Source organism: Chiloscyllium plagiosum, unplaced genomic scaffold, assembly GCF_037043375.1.
Source record: "Chiloscyllium plagiosum isolate Xiang-an unplaced genomic scaffold, Cpla_swu_hap1 HiC_scaffold_29, whole genome shotgun sequence".
NCBI lineage: Eukaryota > Metazoa > Chordata > Chondrichthyes > Orectolobiformes > Hemiscylliidae > Chiloscyllium > Chiloscyllium plagiosum.
The window spans coordinates 33,137,749-33,150,855 of NW_028270167.1; the positions used below are offsets into that span (position 1 = coordinate 33,137,749).

At 43.3% G+C, this 13,107-nt stretch overlaps 1 protein-coding gene across 18 annotated transcripts in view; it reads right to left on the bottom strand.

Annotated features, from left to right (window-relative positions):
* pknox2 (pbx/knotted 1 homeobox 2) overlaps nt 1–13,107 on the bottom strand; it is a 479,880-nt gene that overhangs the window by 239,690 nt on the left and 227,083 nt on the right. For 2 of the 18 annotated variants that reach the window (XM_087976465.1, XM_043676853.2), the window contains exon 1: nt 566–584. The exons of the other annotated variants lie outside the window; for them this stretch is intronic. The gene's annotated coding sequence lies outside the window, so the exon portion shown is untranslated. Of the gene's footprint in view, nt 1–565; nt 585–13,107 lie in introns of those variants that run through there. 18 annotated transcript variants of the gene reach the window in all.

Sequence of the window (13,107 nt, forward strand, 5' to 3'; positions counted from 1 at the left end):
GCCAAGAGGGTGAGAAGGACTTTAACAGGTCAGCCAAATAACTACACCCCGGCAATGTCGCGTTTACAGCATGCTGCACTGGAATAGAGGGTAATAGCTTTAGCAAGGGTGAAAATTTGTTTTCATAATAGTTTGAGTTTGAAATAATTAAAATCAGTGTGGCACTCTCTTCCTCTAGCACAGACACCACAGCATTGATAGCCTAATATTAAACAAGCCTGAGATAGCATGGCAGTGACTTGAGCCAGTCAGTCTACTCCACCTGAAACAATGGAGATATGCTGCAGCTGAAAATGTGGGACAAGAGAAAGAAAGCATTTTCTACAGCAGCCACCAGTGACCTGTGGGAAACCAATCGTGGTAATGTGCCCTTGTGTGCAGGTTTATCTGTACTGTACCACACAATTTCATCTCATGGCCAAAGCAAACACCATTGTGTACAATTACATCGCATGGATTGCTTGAACAAACAGCTTGAAACAGTTATCGGAGAGCCACAGAGGGCATCGGCTGCAGATTAACACACCAGCAGCAGGTTTCAGAATACAGAGCCTTGGATGCTCACCAATGGACTGGGCTTTGCTCAGCAAACAGAGTGCTTCAACTATTCATGGGCTTGGCAACTTCCCCAAGGCACATCTGTAAGAAAAAAAAATGACAGCCCTTTGCCAGATTCTCTCTAAAATTAAAAGTGAAAGTTAGTTTTTAAGGAAAAGTCACTTGAATGTATCTGTCAACTGCTAATCATGGCTCCAAGATAAAAGACAGCAGGCATGAAGTACAAGAGAGCATCGCCCCCAAGGTCAGGAACTAGGGGACACCTGGGTTCAGGACTCTTTCCATTCCATGGTGAGGCAGAGAGTATACACTGAGGGCAATGACAGGGGTGCAGAGCAAGGGGAGTCTTGAAGAAGGGGGAGGGTCGAATTGAGGGAGAAAGAAAGAGAGAAGGGAGATGAGTAAAAATACATAAAGATACCACCCTCGGTGCCTGTTCTAAATATGCACTTTGAATCCAATGTGCTACCAATGAGTTGTTCTTGAGAGGGGCCCTCAGTTAAAGTATTTTGCACTAGTCTAATGAGCACCACATTCATTGTGGGGATTTGTTGGAAGCTTCAGTCCTCCACTTCAGATAATTCCAGGAAACTGGATCTGCCATTGCAGTCACACTGTTTGCAGAGTGAAAGATGTACAGAGAGCTCAGCTTTCAAATAATCGACTCAACAAAATATATTTTAAACACAAACTGGGAGATGTGGGATGCCTCGAACCAACCAGCTCTTTGCTATAATAGCAGTATTGTCGACCAAAGTAATGAGTAAAATTGAGTTACATTTCTTTATTGTCTCGTGGCTCATGCAGTGTCAACTTGACTGGAGGCATGTTGACTTTGAATTTAAAAAGCACTTGGTTCAAACCATATCATGGCACATGATCTCGGTTGTCATTTCAGTGCAATACAGAGGAAACACCTGACTATTAACAATACCATCCTTTGAATGAGATAAAATATTGAAGCTCTGCCTACCTGCTCTGGTGGTTCAGGTGTATTAGGCGAAAGTGGGTACTGCAGATGCTGTAGATCAGAGATAATATTAGAGTGGTGCTGGAAAAACACGGCAGGTCAGGCAGCATCCGAGGAGCCTGGGAGCTCCAGCTCAAAACGTCGATTTTCCTGCTCCTCGGATGCTGCCTGACCTGCTGTGCTTTTCCAGCACCCTCTGATCTTGGTTCAGGTGTACTGTTGAGAGTCACCTCAATTGTCGTACTTCCATCAGCCAGAACATTATAGTTCAAATCTCTTTACACAGGCCTGAGCACATTATCTGGTCCAGCAGTAAGGGGCCCTCTTTCACTTTGAACACTGTCAACCACAGGCCCTGCCTTGCTCCACAGAAGCTGCCATGGTATAATGGGAAGAGTAGGGGCATTCCCACTGATGTCCTGGACAATAATGACCCCTCAACTAACATCAGCAAAGAGATTATTTGATCATCATATTGCTGTCAGTGGGATCTTGCTTTGCATGCTACGTTTATCACATTCCTTATGCTACTACACTTCAAAAGGATTGTAGTTAGCTGTTATGTGCTTTGGATGACCTGAGATTATGTAGAAAAGCAAGTATTACCTTCCTTCACTCAAGCTCACATGGAACTATTCAGAGAATAGCAGTTACTCTACCCTGAACAAATATCACAAAACCGGCTGTTCACATTTCAGAACACAAATTGTCTGCCCTGCCTGCCTTTGCAGCAATTAAGAAAGTAAATCTTTATTTGTGAAGTATCTTGAATGCTACATAAATGCAACTTTTTAAAAAATTCAGAAGCAGTTATGACAACTTAGGCAGTCCCAACAACTCTGCATCCAATGACAGCGACTGACAATTAAAGAGAGATTTAATGGTGTTTTCCATGTTATCAGCATTTTAGTCTCAGTTACTTGTACTGATAGAAGGGGCAGTATTCAGAAGGTATAGATTTAAGATTTGGCAAACATTTAGCAGGAGAATGAGGAAAATGTTTTTTACTTAAGCACAGTGTGTAGTCATGATCTAGAATTCACTGCCTGAAAAAATGGCAGAAGCAGGTTCAACAGCTACTTCCAAATGAGGAACTAGCTCGGTACATAACAAAGAAAATTTGTAGGGTTTGAAGGAAAACAAATAGGGGTATGACTCTAATTGGAAAGCTCTTTCACCGGGCGGTACGGTGGCACAGTGGTTAACACTGCTGCCTCACAGCACCAGAGACCCGGGTTCAATTCCCGCCTCAGGCAACTGACTGTGTGGAGTTTTTGCACATTCTCCCCATGTCTGCATGGGTTTCCTCCGGGTGCTCCGGTTACCTCCCACAGTCCAAAAATATTAGGTGAATTGGCCATGCTAAATTGCCCGTAGTGTTGGGTGAAGGGGTAAATGTAGGGGAATGGGTCTGGGTGGGTTGCGGGTCGGTGTGGACTTGTTGGGCCAAAAGGCCTGTTTCCACACTGTAAGTAATCTAATCTAATTAGAGCCAACATCTTCCATACCCCATGAGGGGCACTGCTTGTTTCAAATAGCAGAAGACATGGGATATTTGGAACTCTCTTCCACAATCAGCAGTGGATCCTAGATCAGTTATTAATTTTAAATCTGAGATAGACCTTTTTTCGTTCAGCAAAGGTGTTAAAAGGAAATGGGCCATTGGCAGGTTTAAGGAGTTAGGGCACAGATCAACCATGATCTCACTGAATGGTGGAACAGGGTTGAGGGGCTGAATGGCCTACTCCTGTCCCTGAGCTCTCATCAGTTCCCACTATGCAGCCTTGCCAATGCGGTCAACATTTGCAGCCATCACTCTAGGATATGCGAAACCCCCAGGTACTGTGCATTCACTTCAATAAAGTAAGAAATAATGGCCCAGTTTATAGGAAGGCAAGAAGGAAAGTGATAATCCCAAATGGAAACAAAAGTGAAGATGAGCGTTTACTGACTGACACCAGATTATATTTGAGCACATCACAACCTCAAATTTCTACAACTTTGAGCTTCACAAGCTCAGTTTTGCTGGCTAATTTGTTCCAAGACCTGACTACCTTTTACACCATCACAGACTCTGTCATCATTGTTTCATTCTTTTCCTCCCTTCAAGTCTCTCCATTTCACAAGCTTTTCCATTCTGTCCAAGAGGGTGGACATGCCAGGACTCATGCAGAGTTGCTCAAGTCAGTCAACATGCTCTACATTAAATGCTCCTCTCCAATCAGTGTCTTCTGATGCCAGTGGAACACCTCCCACACAAAAATGAAAATAAGAACGTGACCCGAGAGCAGAGGGTGGTGAGACATTTGCTCAAGGAATCTCAGGCAATCCAAAATGTATTATGCAATGCCACAGAGCTTTGATGCTGTAATGTTGCCTTGTCTACCTTGTTCCAAACCTTCTGGGAAAAGTAAAACCAATATATATTAAGTGACACTTACCAGACACTAGGAATATTGGAAAGAAACAAAAAAAAAGATAGGAAGTGCTAGAGAAACTCAGTAAGTCTGGCAACATCAGTGGAGAAAGAAGCTGAATTAATACTGCAAGTCCAATATGACACTTCTTGAAAACAAAAGTTATATTAGATTCAAAACTCCATTTTTGTCTCCACAGATGGAGCCAGACCTAAAGGGTTTCTCCAACCCTTTCTGTTTTTATTTCAGATTCCCCAATATCTGCAGAATGTTACTTTTATTTAGGCAAGGATGACTGCCTGGATCTCAGCTCTCAATGAGCCAGTGCATATTTAGGGTGTTCGTGGGAGGTAAAATCTGCAACAGCATGGCGGAAGGGGCTTTTAATGTCCCACATCAAGACATTCAAACATCCACTGATGAAAAAGCTTGGTCAGAGATATGCATTTTAAATGGTATCTGAAAGGAAACAGGAAGAGAAAATGGAGGAGAGAGAGAGGGATTTCTCAAACTTAAGGCCTGGCTAACTGAAAACATGGCCATCAATAGTGGGAAGAAAGGCAATTAGTGACACACAAAATGCCAGAATTAGAGAGGCACAAAATTCTAGGAGGCTTCATAGAATTCCTTACAGTGTGGAAGCAGGCTATTCGGCTCATTGAGTCCACACCAATCCTCCAAAACGTATCCCATCCAAATCACCCTATCCCTATAACCCTGCATTTCCCATGGCTAACCCACCTAGTCTGCACATCCCTGGACACTATGGGCAATTTAGCTTGGCAATCCACCTAACCTGCACAACATTGGACACTATGGGCAATTTCCTGTAGCCAATCCATCCTAACCTGCACATCTCTGGACACTATGAGCAATTTCCCATGGCCAATTCACACTAACCTGCACATTCCTGGACACTATGAGCAATTTCCCATGGCCAATCCATCCTAACTTGCACATCCCTGGACACTATGGGCAATTTCCTGTAGCCAATCATCCTAACTTGCACATCTCTGGATACTATGGGCAATTTCCCATGGCCAATCCACCCTAACTTGCACATCTCTGGATACTATGGGCAATTTCCCATGGCCAATCCATCCTAACCTGCATATCTTTGGACTGTGGGAGGAAACCCACAACTTGTTGGAATTTGCCCCTCAAAGCTTTCCAGCTGTAACTGAAATGACTCAGTCATATGAAAACCTGCACACTAATATGAAGATACACAGTGACATGACAGATTTTAAAACAAGCATATTTTGTTTAATTGAACAGTAACCACGTGGATACAAAATATTGCTGAGTGAAAGGAAACAATCATGGACAATAGATATTTTTCAGGCTGGAGGACGATTTGTATAGGGTTCCCCAGGGATTGATATATTGGGATACTTGCTTTCCCTATTCATGATCTAGATCATGGAATGCAAGGGAGTATTTCCAAGTTTCCAGATGATACAAAGCTTGGAAGACACTGTAAACTGTGAAGGGGGTTCAAAACAACAACAGGCCATTTGGTGGAGTGGGCAGGTAGGTAGCAGATGAAGTTCAATGTGGAGAACGGAGAGGTTATGCATTTTGGCAAGAGCACAGACAATCTAAAATAAAGAATACAGTTCATGAAGGAGTGCAGGAACAAAGGGAGCTGGGTGCATATGTGCTTAGGTCATTGAAGATGGGAGGAGAAGTGGACAGAGCAATTAATAACACATAATAACGATCTAGTATCCTAAACTTTACTAATCACGGCACAGAGTATGAAAGCATAGAGTATGCTGAACTTATATAACACACTTGTTTGATCTAGGCTTGAGTATTGTGAACAGTTCTGGGCAGTACACTGCAGGAGAGAATGTAGTGTTTACTAGAAACGGTTCCAGAGATGAGAAACTTCAATAACAAGGATAGATTGGATAGGGTGGAACTGTTCTCCTTGGAGAGAAGGTGGCAAAGAGAAGTTTTTAAAACCATGAGGACTCTGGATAGAGTTGAGAGAGAGACAGAAGCTGTGCCTGTTCATAAAAGAATTGAGAATGCGATGGCTCAGATACACAGTGATTTGTAAAACTTCTTTTCTCACAGTGAGTGTTTTGGACGTTGAATACACAGCCTGGAAAGGGGATTGAGGCAAGTTCCAATGAGGCATTGAAGAGGACGCCAGATGATTATTTGAACAGAAACAACGTATCAAGGGAAAAGCAAGGGAAATCCATTAAGTCATTGTACAACACTGTTGCAGGTCTAAGGGTCACTGGACTCAAAATGTTAATTCTATCTTCTCTCCAGACCTGCTGTGTTTCTCCAGCATATTCTGTTTTTGTTTCACGATGTCGTAATGCCCAGTTGGAGGGCTGTAGCAGACAAAGTGGTCTGAATGACCTCAAGGCGAAAGTGAAGACTGTAGATGCTGGAGATGAGAGTCGAGAGTGTGCTGCTGGAAAAGCACAGCAGGTCAGGCAGCATCTGAGGAGTAGGAGAATCGACGTTTCGGGCAAGAGCCCTTCATCAACATTCTCCTGCTCCTCGGATGCTGCCTGATCTGTTGTGTTGAATGGTCTCTATCTACACTGCAGCACTTCTATAATTCTGTTCCTGTTAATGATTGAGACTTATCAGTGTGTTTCTGACCCAATGAGAAAGCAGGCTTTGCTTTTACAGGACTCACTGGTTGTGCCAGCATTTATTGCCCAAATTTAGTTGTCCCTCTGAAGGTAGCAGTAAACTCCCTCATTGAACTACTGCAATCCTTGGTGGGCTAGGATCTGCCATGGTACCTTTAGGAAGGGAATTCCAGGATTTTGACTCAGCAACAGTGAAGAAACAGCAATATACTTCCCAGTCAGGATGGTGAGTGGCTTGGACGGGAACGTGTAGGTGGTAATGATCCCGTGTATCTGCTGCCCTTGTACTTCTAGATGGTAGAAACAAAGATTTAGTCAAAGACGTCTTGAGTTGCTACTGTACATCTTGCATAAGCTGCCACTGTGCATTGGTGGTGGAGGGGGTGAATGCTTAAGGTGGTGGATGGGAACACTAATGAAGAAAGCTGCTTTGGCCTGGATAATGTTAAGGTTCTTGAGTGATATTGGAATTGCACATATTAAGGCATGTAAAGAATATTCCATCAGCTCCCATGACCTTTGCCCCATCGATGGTAGACAGGTTTTCAGGAATCAAGAGATGAGTTACTGACTGCAGAATTCTCAACCTCCAACTAGCTTTTGCTTTCACAGTATTTATGTGGCCTGCCCAGTTGAGATTTGGCAACCTCCTTGGATCTTGGTAGTGAGAAATTCAGTGATAGAAATGCCATTAAATGTTAAGGAGAGGTGTTTAGATCCTCCCTTGTTGTAGACATTAATTGCATGGCTCCAGTGTGGCACAAGATTGCTGGATCAAATTATGGGGAAAAGGTGGATCCAACGAAGATGGTATAGCTGGAAAATCTTGAGAGAACAATGGTTATAGCATCAGAAGCTTTAAGCTAGCCATGGGCAAAAAAACAAAGAGCAATCTAAAAGTACAAACACTTAATGGAGCTTGACCATTTCAGCTCGGCAGGAACAAACTTGTCCCAGGTAAAGGAGAAGATATGGTTCAGTGAATCATGACAGTAAAAGGTCAGGTGTCCGAAGGCAGAGATAAGACAGCAAGATCATTTAGAAAAAGGTGGATGATGACACTTTGCCAGTTGCTTAATAAAGTGAGAAACAGGCCGAATGGAGAAAGTTCAGTGTGCAAGTGAAACAGGAAATAAAATAAGAGATTCAGAGCTAGCATAAGAGACTGGCAGCAAACATAAAAGAGAATCTAAATTCTAAATGCAAAAAATATAGTGACAACAAAGGTCCTAAATGAGTACTTACTTCTTACCTCTACTCTTACAAAACAAAGAATGCTCACAATGTCATAGTGAAAGAGGAGCTAGTTGAAATACCGAATGGGTAACAATTTGATCAAGGGGATTGTGGAAAATTGGTTGTATTGAAGTTGATCAATAAGCAGCATCAGAGGACTAAAGAGTGGAAATTATGGATGCACTGGCCCTAATTTTCCAATCCTCCTTAGATAGAGGGAGACAGGTGGGAATGGTGAGGGCTGACTGCCGGACGACTGAGGAATTGCAAATGTTATGTCCTCATTCATGGAAAGATACAAGCATCAATTCAACAAATACAGTCCTGTCTACTCAATACTGATGGTGAAAGAGCTTTTAGGAATGATAAACAGGGACAAAATTAACAGTCATTCGGACAAATGCAGGTTAATTAAGGGGAAACCAGCACAGGGCTGTTCAAAGCAAATTATGTTTAACTAGCTTTGTGCCTTTTCAATGAGGTGACAGAGTTAGTTGATGAGGACAATGTGGTTCATTCAATGCTTATGAGCATCTGAAAAATGCTCACTAAATTGCCACATGATAGGCATGCCAGCCAAATTGAAGCCACGGATGTAAAGCATGTTGTCTGACAAAAAGGAAACAAAATAATGATGAATGGTAGTTTTTTAGACGAGAGGAATTTACACAGTGAGGTTTCCTAGAGATTGATAATTTGAAAAATTACAGATAACAGAAAACATGGAAGCAATGTGGGGAGGATAGCGACAGACTTCAACAGGGCACAGAGGTACAGGCCTGCAGCATGGAGCATTTGATCAGTCAGTTATGATTAGATTAGATTACTTACAGTGTGGAAACAGGCCCTTCAGCCCAACAAGTCCACTCCGACGTGCCGAAGCACAACCCATCCAGACCCATTCCCCTACATTTACCCCTTCACCTAACACTACGGGCAATTTAGCGTGGCCAATTCACCTAACCTGCACATTTTTGGACTGTGGGAGGTAACCAGAGCACCCGGAGGAAACCTACGCAGACACGGGGAGAATGTGCAAACTCCACACAGGCGGGAATTGAACCCGGATCTCTGGTGCTGTGAGGCAGCAGTGCTAACCACTGTGCCACTGTGCAAAGTTTTGTATGAACACAAAATGGGGCAACTTGAAATAAAAAATACACTTTTAAAAAACGCTCAGGTAATGACAGACCTGGAAGCATACATACAAATTGATGAAGGCAGGGCAGACTGGGCTAGAAATGGCTAAAAATGGAAACATGCAGGAACCTGGGATTTATAGAGACAGAGTTATAAACAAACTTGAAGTACTGCAGATACTGGAAATCCAAAACAAAGACGGAACTAGCTGGAGAAATTCAGCAGCTCTTGTGGAAAGAAAGCAGAGTTAATGTTTTTGAGTCCAGTGACTCTTCTCCAAAACTCATGGTAGCAAAGAAAGGTGATATATATGCTGAAGACGGGGTGGGGAGGAGTAAACGATAGGTGGACTGAAAAAAAACTGCTGGAGATCACAGCAGGTCAGTCATCATCCATGAAGAGAAAGCAAACTAACAGTTCAAGTCAGAGCTATAGTGAACAGTCATCTCGACTCAAAACATGAGCTTGCTCTCTCTCTCCAGGAATGCTGCCTGACCCACTGTGATCTCGAGCATTTTCAGTACAGATTCCAGCATCTGGAGTAATTTGCTCCCAGACAATAGGTGCAGAGGGAACCCAGCGAAAGAGAATGACAGTAGGGCAATGGAATGGGTAAAGGTTAGCTGGACACAATCAAGAGCTGTTAATGGGGACCATTAGTAGCTGATAATGGGTGGTCAGTAGCTGACACCAGCATGCACAACCAAAGGTTTATTAGTCATCATTTCTGGGCAGAGACTGACTTCAAGAGGCCAATGCCTTCCCCTCCACATCTATGTCTCTGATTGCCACAACTTGGGGCATTTGGAAGCCTTCAGTTTTCCAGCACAACAGGTATGTCAATATGAGTTCCCAATTAGAAAGAAGCCACATCATTTCTTGCCTGATGAGAAGGTTGGTGTTTGTGGAGATGGCAAGTTGAGAGCCTTAAGGGCATTAAGTGACCTCTTAAGGACCTTAATTTGTGGCAAGTTGAAAAGGTCTCCAATGGACCTTCTTGGCCAGCACTTATTTGATGAGTGGTAAGAATGGGCCAACTAGTCCAAATTGTTTCCCCTTCTTTCCACCTCACTGGCCACTTTCAGGGGGGGAAAATTCCACTCCGTCACCTCAAGTTGTGAGGATACCTGGTCGAGGCTGATGCAGTTAGGGCTTACAACCAGGCATGAGACATAAAATGCAAAGCTACAGGAGGAAAGGACAGTAAAGTGGGACTAGATGTGTGGCTACTGCAAGGTATTAACATACACACAACAGGCTGAATGGCCTCCTCCATGCTATATTCATTCAATAATTTTATGACTACATTTGTGGATGCATAGATTTCCAGTACTGGGATCCCAGAGTTAACGAAGCTCCAAACTGCCACTCTCAACCCTCCCACTGATGACATTGCAGAGCAACTAAGGTGGAAGTTTGAACACAGTTTGGGATGTCTTGCTGCAGCCAACATCTGACTTTTGAAAGAATCAAACACTTTGGAAAAAATACTAGTATTTTGAATTGATATTTTTTTCTCCCAGTTCATCCTTTACATCAAGCATTACACAGGTAGAGTGAAGGGAAATTAGAAAAGATTGGTATCCACTGATTGAAGGACAAATGAGAAAAGGGTAGACACTGGTGTGGGGAGCCTGATGAAAATCAGGCAGTGGGCAAGAGAAATCTCAACAAATATCATCCAAGCCACTAGATAACAGAGAGGTGACATTCCCAGTGAAACTCAGGGTCAGAGAGTTGCTGTACCCACCTATTTCACGTAAAAGAAGTGATTCTTGAAGTGATTTAATTGATCATCTTCATCATGTTAATAAACAGCATTAAAATCTCTTCAAATGCTGCCTCATTGCTAGTAGAGTTTTATATAAAAAAAGGAACGCAGGGCCCATGAGATTAGAAGGCAGTGGGTTTAATTATGCATCAATTGTAATGCATAGATTTTAGTTTTCTGCTTCACGAAATCTGTTTGAGGATGTCAGTGGGGGGTTAATGAAAAGGTCGATTAGTCATTTAGAATTCTCAAACTAACTCAAACTGCGCCATTACAAACAAACACTGCAAATGAGATTAGCCTTTCAGGAAATCAGTTTTAAGGTTTTGGCAGATTTGCGTTATCAGCCTTTATTTTAATACAGAAGATTACATTTTATTTCTGAGGTTGTTAAATTGAAATGAAAATTAAAAACGTCGAGACAGCCCTACAAGGGACTGTGGGTAGTTGCCTCCCTAAAAAGGTGAGCTGGAAATGGAGGCGTGGACAGAGGTGACCTCCCTCTGTTCCTCTGCCTAGCCCATGAAGCAACATCAAACTTGCTCCACACACTCATTCCTGTGTGTCGTACAGCAGCTGTTTCATACAAGGGCTGCCAACCCCTAGCATTGTCCTGGAGTGAAAACGATTAATGTTCTGGTAATAAGTTGCTGTGAGCAACCCAGAAAAGGTTTTGAGGGGGGAAAACATTTTCTTTCAATGTTTCCACCTGTTGAGTCTAAAAGTAAAGGAGCCAGGGGAAGGGAAAGTGTAATCCGATTGGGCCAAAATGATTTATGGTGAGTGAAGCCTGTAATCCAAGTAGAGTTGACAATCGTAGAATCACTGAATTCCTACAGTGTGGAAACTGGGCCTTTGGCCCAACATCGACCCTCTGAAGAGTAACTCACCCAAACCCGTTCCCCTACCCTATTATTCTACATTTACCTCTGACTAATGCACCTAACCTACACATCCCATCACACAATGGGCAATTTAGCATAGCCAATTCACCTAACCTGCATATCTATGGACTGTGGGAGGAAACCAAAGCACCCGGAGAAAACCCACACAGACACAGGGAGGATGTGCAAACTCCACACAGACGGTCGCCTGAGGCTGGAATCAAGCCCGGGTCCCTGGTGCCATGAGCAGCAGTGCTGACCACTGAACCACCATGCTGCCTGTACCTCCTGGGAGCAAAGAGTCTGAAAGAGTGGGGGAGTAAAATTCCACCTTAGGCACACTGATGTACCTCCAATCAAGCACTTGTAACTACCAACAAACTTATAAAGGCACAAAGCAACTCTCCATCACATTACGATTAAAATAACACAGGAGAGACAATAGTCTAGTGTACTGTCACTGGACTGTTGATCCAGACTCCTGGGTAAAGTTCCAGAGACCCAGCTTTGACTCCTGCCATAGCAGATGGTAGAATTTGAATTTGATAAAAATCTGGAGTTAAGAGTCCAATGATGATTACAAGTCACTTGCCTAATTGTCAGGGAAAGTCCATCTAATGTCTTTCAGGGAAGAAAACTGCCATTCCTACCTGGGCTGGCCTACATGTGACTCCAAACCCACAGCAACTACACTCTGGGTAATTAATAAACACTGACCTAGTCAGTGATGCCCTTATCCTGTGAATGAATAAAAAAAGATTAGCCCACATTCTTGTCCCTGACAAGAGGGTGTTGTCCCTGCTGAGCCTCTGAGTTCCAACGAGAATTGATGGCCAGTGTTCGTGTAGCCGTATAGGCTGATTGTCAACACACATAGGTTTCAAACATATACCTATGGCAAGCAAGCAGGTAATAAGCGCAGGACAGATTCCCAAGAGATGAAGCAAGGTGGAGTCTCTGCCACACTCCAGACTACGATATACACAGGAAGATTGCTTGTTGCCACAATCTAGATCCACCCTCCACTCAGTAACTCCTCTGTACTGCCTGCCTCAGTACCATCACAGCAAGGAGTCCTTTTACGATTGAGAAGCAATTCCAATAAGCATGCATCCATCATGGCCCTGGGGAGCAGCAAATGCAGAGAGTTGGCAGGACCCTTTTACCTTTGACGAATGCTATTGATAGTAACCACATACTATGCCACTGGTAATACTACTCTTTCAAATGACCTAGCTTTTGGAGGATTTGAAGAATTTGAGACTCAGGTCTGGGACATGGGCAGGAGTCAGGACTTCAGATTCTCAAACCCCAGCAGAATGATTCCACCTTCTTCACGCAAGAACGTGTAGTCTTCAGTCAACACAGGCATCAAGCAGGTTCAAAGGTCAAATCATATATTCACTCAAGGACCTTTGTGGAGAACACAGAAACCCAAGAAATCTTGCTTCATGGGTCAATTCTGAGCCGCCATAACTTTAGAGGGCAGCCATTTGATCCTCTGCAA